This window comes from Rhinoderma darwinii, chromosome 5, assembly GCF_050947455.1.
Source record: "Rhinoderma darwinii isolate aRhiDar2 chromosome 5, aRhiDar2.hap1, whole genome shotgun sequence".
In the NCBI taxonomy this organism is placed as follows: Eukaryota; Metazoa; Chordata; class Amphibia; order Anura; family Rhinodermatidae; genus Rhinoderma; species Rhinoderma darwinii.
Genome location: NC_134691.1, coordinates 318,317,408 through 318,325,567, shown reverse-complemented (window position 1 = coordinate 318,325,567; position 8,160 = coordinate 318,317,408).

Sequence of the window (8,160 nt, the reverse complement as noted above, 5' to 3'; positions counted from 1 at the left end):
GGATTAATGAATGGGAGCATATATCTGGAAGTGACAGTATAACAACGGCATGCGTAATTCTATTGAATACAGAAGAAAATGTTGCTGGAGAGTAAGGAATGATATGATGGATTGCATAAAAAAATAAGATTTTAATTTACATTAACCATTTCAGTATCATTAACTTACTGTCTTTTCAAATGAATCATGAGTCATATGGATAGAATTCCTTCTGGATGAGCAAAGATATTCACATCCCCTGCCTATGAGTACAGTACATATCTTGTTCGTAAAATTTCCATAGTAACCAGTAACTTAGCAATGCTGTCTTTGTGGAAGTCAATTAAGACTTATTTTGGTGGCTATACCTGTTAGTGGCAGAAAAACATGAACAGTTAAGATGTACACTAAAAATAGTATCAAGATTTTGAAAAGAAAAGTTTATTCAGGCCATTATTGAAAATGCTAAGATTTACAATGAAGAACTTAAAGGGGTTGTCACATCCAGACATCCGTTTTGCATATGTGTTATTAGGGCATATGGACATGATAGAATTTGTACATACCACTGAGACAACTTCTGGCTTCTATGCAGCCATTGGAGAGGGAGAGGGCTCAGACCAGGTTGGTCCTATTCCCTTTGCTATTGGGTGGCAAGAACTGGTGCAGGACTCCCCTTTCTAGGACTCGCCTCTATAACTGCAATATTAGCAAACAAGGGGGTGGTAAACTGGCCCCAGGGTCACAGAAAGGGGAATGGAGGAACAAAACGAACACCAGGCTCTTCTGTCCTGGGTGAAAAAATTTGGCACCATAACGGGAGACCATCTGGTCTTTGATATGTTGTCCCCTCTCTTCTATCCACGCCACTGCTCCTAAGCATTGTATTAACCGGGCTCAAGTTATATTATAACTATGATGGTTGGCAGGGAGCACATGATCCTTAGCACTCCGTGGGCCCAGATCACTTTCTAAAATGTGTAACAAAATAAGATTAAACATTTAGCCCCATAGTTTTCACATTTTCACTTACAAAATGTATAGAGTTAAATGTTTCTAAGAAATCTAAAAAAAATTGCAATAATTTAAATTTTTTAAAACTTCAAATTCTTTTAGACAACATAAATGATTCTCCAGCTTTCCTTTTATCTTTATTACTATTAAAAGTAAATATGTAACTCCCAAAATGCTAATTAGAAATGCTACTTATGGTGCAACATGGTTGAGGCAACGGCACTTCTGTGCTGGAAGACGTAGCAGCTGTGACCATTTGGTGGCTCTCGGCCAATGAGGCTGCCTAATTACAATGGTATTGTGCACTAGCACCCCAGAAGCACGCTACCAGGTGCATATTAATGATGCTGTTTTTTAGAGGGGTCTTTCTAGTGACAGATTCCCTTTAATATATAGGGCTGTAGCTATAGGAGGTGCAGAGGTAGCAGTCACCCCCAAGCCCTGGTGTCCGATGGGTCCCGAAGGCCCATCTGGTCCATAAGAAGACACCAGTATTTTAAACAGCACATGGCAGATGGGGGGCTTTTATTTTTTATTTTTTTTTGCATTGGGCTAGAAGAACATTGTGTAATATAGATGCTTCTGTATATTTGGAGAAGTGCAAAAGGCATCTGAATAATCAACAGAAGTAACGTTTGAGGTGCTTTTCGTCTTGATACTAAGATGTTACTACATTTTTAGCCATTTGAATGGAGCAAATACCAACATTTCTTATGAAACTATTTGCATTTACCTGACCACTTTCCTTAAAATAAGGTTTAACCCTTTTCTTCTTTAGATTTAGATGGAAGTAAGCTATGTAAATAAGGCTCAATTCACATCACATTTTTCCATACTGTTGTCAGTGTACATCTGGAACAAAAAGGTATCTGGACTTATACTGCACAGTATACATAGACTTCTATAAGGCAGACATATGCCAAAAGTGTCCTCTTTTGGCATACGTCTGGCAGGTTTCCATGACTCAGTTTTCCTTCTAAGCTGTGCGCTCTGTAAAGAGTTAAAACAACATACTAATGAGAAATAAGAGCAGATCTACCTCTCTGCAAAAATTGTAATAATTTTCAGGGCGCACAGCTTAGAGGAAACAGCATTTTCATTTTCTTTTTTTTTTTACTATATAAAAGAGCGTGGGCTGCAGAAAAGTTCAAAACAGCAGGTAAGGTATACTTTTTTTTGTTATTGAAGTCAATGGCAGAGGTATCCAAAGGGAGAGTATATGTTTGCAAATGTGTGGACAGTATATGATGGATCTGTCTGAGGGAAAAAAAAGCCAAAAAACTTCACTTCCCCTTTAAAACATGCCAACTATATGCCTTATAAATAAAATAAAAAAAATTATATGTATGAAAAAAAGACACAGACCAGGGTTGCCAACCGTCCTTAAATTTACGGACAGTCCGTAAAAATGGGTGTTTTTTTTCTGCCGTCCGTAGGGTCCGGCATAAAAAAGCACCGTCCAGGATATTTCCTCATTCTCCCGGGAACTTTGCACTGCGCACGCGCTAAAATGTACATGCGCAGTACAAAGGAATAATAGGCAATGGCCACGTATATTTTCAGATTCTGCTTGACTTCTGCAGAATCTGAAAATATGCAGACCGCTGCCAAGTGAGGAAGGTGACGGCCCGGGAGTGGACCAATCCAGCCTCCTGACCTGTCACCTGGCCTCACGTCAGCGACATGAGGTCAGGTTACTCAGGTCAGGTGACTGGACTGGTCCACTCCCGGGCCGTCACCGACCCCAGTCAGAAGTAACTGCACTGCATGACCTCATCGGCTCCTCCTACGGTAAGTCACGTCAGTCAGAGCAGAGAGTGGTAGCAGTAGGCTACTACTACCCCTCTGTTTGCAGTTTGCACTTAGAGCAAGGGGGGATGTGGCACGAAGAGAAAGGGGGGTAGTGTGGCACTAAGAGAAAGGGGAGGAGTGTGGCACTGAGAGAAAGGGGGGAGTGTGGCACTAAGAGAAGGGGGGGTGGCACTAAGAGAATGGGGGAGTGTGGCACTAAGAGAAAGGGGGGGGAGTGTTGAGTGTGGCACTAAGAGAAAGGGGGGTGTGGCACTAAGAGACGGGGGAGTGTGGCACTAAGAGACAGGGGGGAGTGTGGCACTAAGAGAAAGGGAGAGAGTTTGGCACTAAGAGCAAGGTGGGGAATTTGTGTAACATCTATGGCAGAGGGCCGTCGCTCAGACTTACCCTCTGACGGCTCCGACCATGGATATCTGTCTTTTCGGTGACATCTCCCTCCAGGGAGACGCCGGCACTCACTTCCGGGTCATGGGACTGTTTCCCGCAGGGCGCACGCGCCCGCACGTGCACGGCCTTAAAAGGCCAGTACGTGTCCAGCTGTCATCACTCAATAATTAACCCAGAGTGCTGCTGGACTATAAAAAGGGCTCTACCCACTTGATCCTTGCCTGAGCATTGTTGTCTACCTTAAGTTTGTCTTGCAAATGGTCTCCCAGTGTTTTCCAGTTCTCAGTGTTGCCCGTTCCTGCTGCCTGTACCCTGCATCCCCTGCTATCGTATCTACAGAGAGAGTCAAGTCATGTCTTCTGCTGCATCTACTAGCCTTCTACAGTGAAAGTCAAGTGGTGCCTCCGCTACTGTCTACATTGCCTCAGGTACCCGTTCTGGACCATAGACATTGTTTTGCACCTAGTTGGCCAGCTGCTAACCCGCTACGCGGTATGGCCCAGTGGGTCCACACCCCGCGCAGTGACAGTTTAGCACTAAGTTCAAGGGAGAGTGTGGCACTATTTACAAAGGGGAGCTCTGTGGTGCTATTTACAAGGGGAAGCTGTGTGGCGCTATCTACAAGGGGGGGCTGTGTGACGCTATCTACAAGGGGGGCTGTGTGGCACTGTCTACAAGGGAGGGCTGTGTGTGCTGAAATCTATATTGGGGGCTGTGTGACGCTACAAGGCCATTTAAAAAGGTATTTTTGGCCTGATGAAGACACAGGTTCTGTGTTGAAACGCGTTGCCCTTTTTTGCATAATAAATCCACCCTTTATTATTACTCTGCCGATTCTTCCTTTGTGTAGCGCTTTCTTATATCCATTTTTTTATATATTTTTGTTTCAAAAAAATATATACCTTTTTAAATGGCTATTTCTTGCGGCACAATACAATTGATGCTGGCATCTGGATATTGAAAGCTGCAATCTTATTTTTACTACTGCCTACATCCCTAAGTTGTACCTGCCAATACATACTTTTTTAGGTGAGTGTTTTAACTTACCATCACTACGAATTAACTTACCTATCAGGTTTACCTTGCACCATGTGGCACTGTGTAAGTTTTTTTCTTCCCAGACACCGCTTTCTACAAGGGGGGCTGTGTGGTGCTGTCTACAAGGGAGGACTGTGTGTGGGGCTATCTACAAGGTGGGGCTGTGTGGCGCTATCTACAAGGGGGTGCTGTGTGTGGCGCTGTCTACAGGGGGCACAAAGGGGGCACGGTTACTGAGGGGCACTTTTATTATGCCGAGCATTTAGGGATCATTATTACCATCTGGATAACTGAATTACGACTTTGTTTAGAGGATGGGGTATAAGTGGGGAGGGTGCTGGAAAAGCAAGAAACCAACATGTCTGTGTGTCAAATTCTGGAGAGACGAGTCGTAGCTGGAATAAGTTGTCACAGTGATCTGGGCCGGATGGAGAAAAAAAGGGAAAGTGAACAACTCTAATTAGAGAAGACATCACCTAAGTTAGCGGGGGAAAGCTACAAGCGGAGCTGTGATTGGCGAGTTACTCCTAGCACACTGCACAGTGCACAGGCAATGATTTTCTAATGTGTCCGTAAAAATTCTGGTCTGTCCATGATTTTTAGCTCAGTTGTCCAGAAATTTCTGAAGTAGAGGTTGGCAACCCTGACACAGACTTGATGTAAATCTAGCCTAACTTCTGATTTAAATTGTACCTATCATTTCACTCTCAAGAAATAATAAATACTTTATATGTGCTATACCATACGGTTCGGTCTGCTAACATTTATTTGTAGTTTTTTCACATTTTATCAATATCAATATCCACGCGTCGTTTGGAGCTTGAAAACTTCAGCAGTTTGGATGGATGATGGTCGGACTCTATCTACGTAATTAGCCAGTACCTAATGTACTGACATTGATGCCCTCACTTCCCAGCATTCTAAGCGGCCGGATCATGAGAGTGCACTGCAGTGACAGCAATAGAAGGCTGTTAATATTTCTTATACCCTCTAAAATAGAGCAGGACTTAGCCGCCGCCTTCAAATATGACAACACGAATTAGGGCTGACTTTGCCGAAGGAAGAACAGTGACTGCTTCGAGCAAAGCTCGAGAGCGCACACGCTGGTGGAAAGAGGAAGAGAACCATATACACAGATGAGTATTCTGGTATACGGATTTCACATGGAGACGGTGAATCACACATTTGTTTACCCTGGGAATGAGACATAGCAACTGGATATACATAAAGAAAATAAACACAGAGTCATGATTTAAAAAGATTTATATGGAAGTGAAAATACTGTTAATAAAGATGTTGATATTAATAAAAAAAAATAAATGATAGTGACCCAAGATTTAAACAATTTTTATGGCATGGGCTGACAGTTTTTTATCGACGGCCTAAGGCAGGGGTCTCAAACACGGGGCCCGCGGGCCTCAGGCGGCCCCTGAGGCTGTCATCTGTGGCTAGCGGGACACGGAGCCACTAGTATAGGCTCTGCTCCGGGACTCTGGGGAATCCCCTGTCATCACTGACCATATATGGAAAGCGATGTCAGGGGCTTCCCCAGAGTCGGGGTCCCGGGCAGAGCGCTAGTATAGGCTCTGCTCCGGGACTCTAAGGAAGCCTCTGACATCACTGTCCATACATGCACAGAGTTGTCAGGAGCAACCCCAGAGCCGGAGTCCCAGGCAGAGCACTAGTAGCCGGCTAGTAGCGCTCTGCCTGGAAATCCGGCTCTGGGGTTACCCTGACATCACTGTCCATATTTGGACAGTGATGTCAGGAGCAGAGCTGGAATCCCAGGAAGAGCTCTACTAGTGCTCTGCCCGGGACTCCAGCTCTGGAGTTGCCCATGACATCTCTGTCCATATATGGACAGTTATGTCAGGAACAGAGCTGGAATCCCAGGCAAAATGCTAGAAGTGGCTCTGCTCCGGGATTCCAGCTCTGGGCAAACCCCTGACCAGACTGTCCATATATGGACACTGATGTCAGTGGCTTCCCCAGAGTTCCGGAGCAGAGCCTATACTAGTGCTCTGCTCTGGGACACCGGCTCTGGGGTTGCCCCTGACATCACATTCCGGTCCAGGAGGATCCCCTGACATCACTGTCTATGGACAGTGATGTCAGGGGCTTCTCCAGCAGAGGAATCCTCGGCCAAATCATCGACAATGTTCTGGCTGGGGATTCCACACCTAGAGGGAGCCCCAATGGAGCTATCTACTGGGTGGAGGGTGTGCGTGGCACAATCTACAAGGGGTGTGTGTGGCATTATCTACAGAGGGCACTGTGGCAGTATCTACAGAGGGTACTGTGGCATTATCTACAGAGGGCACTGTGGCATTATCTAGGGGGGTGCCATCTACAGAGGGCACGGTGGCATTATCTACAGAGGGCACTGTGACATTATCTACGGGTGTGTGGCAGTATCTATAGTATGCACTGTGGCATTATCTGGGAGGATGGCATTATCTACAGAGGGCACTGTGGCATTATCTACAGAGGGCACTGTGGCATATCTACAGAGGGAACTGAGGCATTACCTAAGGGGTGGTATTATCTGCAGAGGGCACTGTGGCATTATTTATGGGTGGGTGTGTGGCAATATCTACAAAGGGCACTGTGGCATTATCTGGGGGGTTGGCATTATCTACAGAGGGCACTGTGGCATCTACAGAGGGCACTGTGGCATTATCTACAGAGTGCACTGTGGCATTATCTACAGGTGGGTGTGTGGCAGTATCTACAGAGGGCACTGTGGCATTATCTATGGGTGGGTGGCAGTATCTACAGAGGGCACTGGCAATATCTACGGGTGGGTGTGTGGCAGTATCTACAGAGGGCACTGTGGCATTATAGTAGGATGGCATTATCTACAGAGGGCACTGTGGCAGTATCTAAATAGGGGCTGCCCAATCTTGACATTCGTGTGTCTGCCAAACGCTGCCAACTAAGCCTACAGACTGCATTTAGTGACACTTAAACTGGAAAACTGGATTGTTAAAATAAGCACATGGAGAAAATGTGCAAATTTCCTTTAAGTTTAAACCTAGCAGTATTATTATAGTAATGTAGTATTGTTATAGTAATGTAGTATTGTTATTATCGTAATGTAGAATTATATAGTAATGTAGTATTATTATAGTAGTTCAACTAACTAATTGATTAACAATAATTTTGTAATTTTGTATTCAATTTGAAAGTAATGCAGCCCGTTCCCTTCACATTTTTTCTATATGTGGCCCACTTACCCGACCGTGTTTGAGACCCCTGGCCTAAGGTCTAGCAAGGGCCTGTAGGGATGTGCTGTGAAAATGCCTGTTAGTGCAAAAAACAAAAACATTTGTCTTTAAAGGGTTAAAAAAAAAGGCCTCACTGTATATTGCAGTATGAAAATTGTGTCTTTTGATCACTTTAAAGTGTACATTTTTGCAGTATCAGACTACACAGGGTCTTTTGTAGTCTGTAACCGGGAAACACAAAGCTCTGCACAGGAGCTGTATACACAAACGGTAGGATATTTTTAATCAATACTATGTGCCAAGTGGTTTAATCTTTTATTTTCGATGCATTGGAGCAATAATATCCAATAGTTGAAAAGATGCACATACCCATAAAATCCATGGAGCACTGTATTGCATTTCAATGCTTTACTTATAGGCTGAGATTGGATTTAGATTTTGCCACATACTCTAGCTTTATAGGTACATATTTAATTTGATAAATCTTTACATATTGTAAAATATTCTTCAGGATTAATGACACACTACGAGTGAGGGAGATGATGCCAGATATTTGTTATAAAGTATAGCAATGTCCAGCGGATTTTATGCGGGTTCAGAGGACTAATGGTCTATTTTTCATGTGAGCATTTGACACTTTATTTCTGAACAATCAGGAGACTGAAGCTTCATTTGATTAATTTGTTTTTTCATTTCTGGGAAA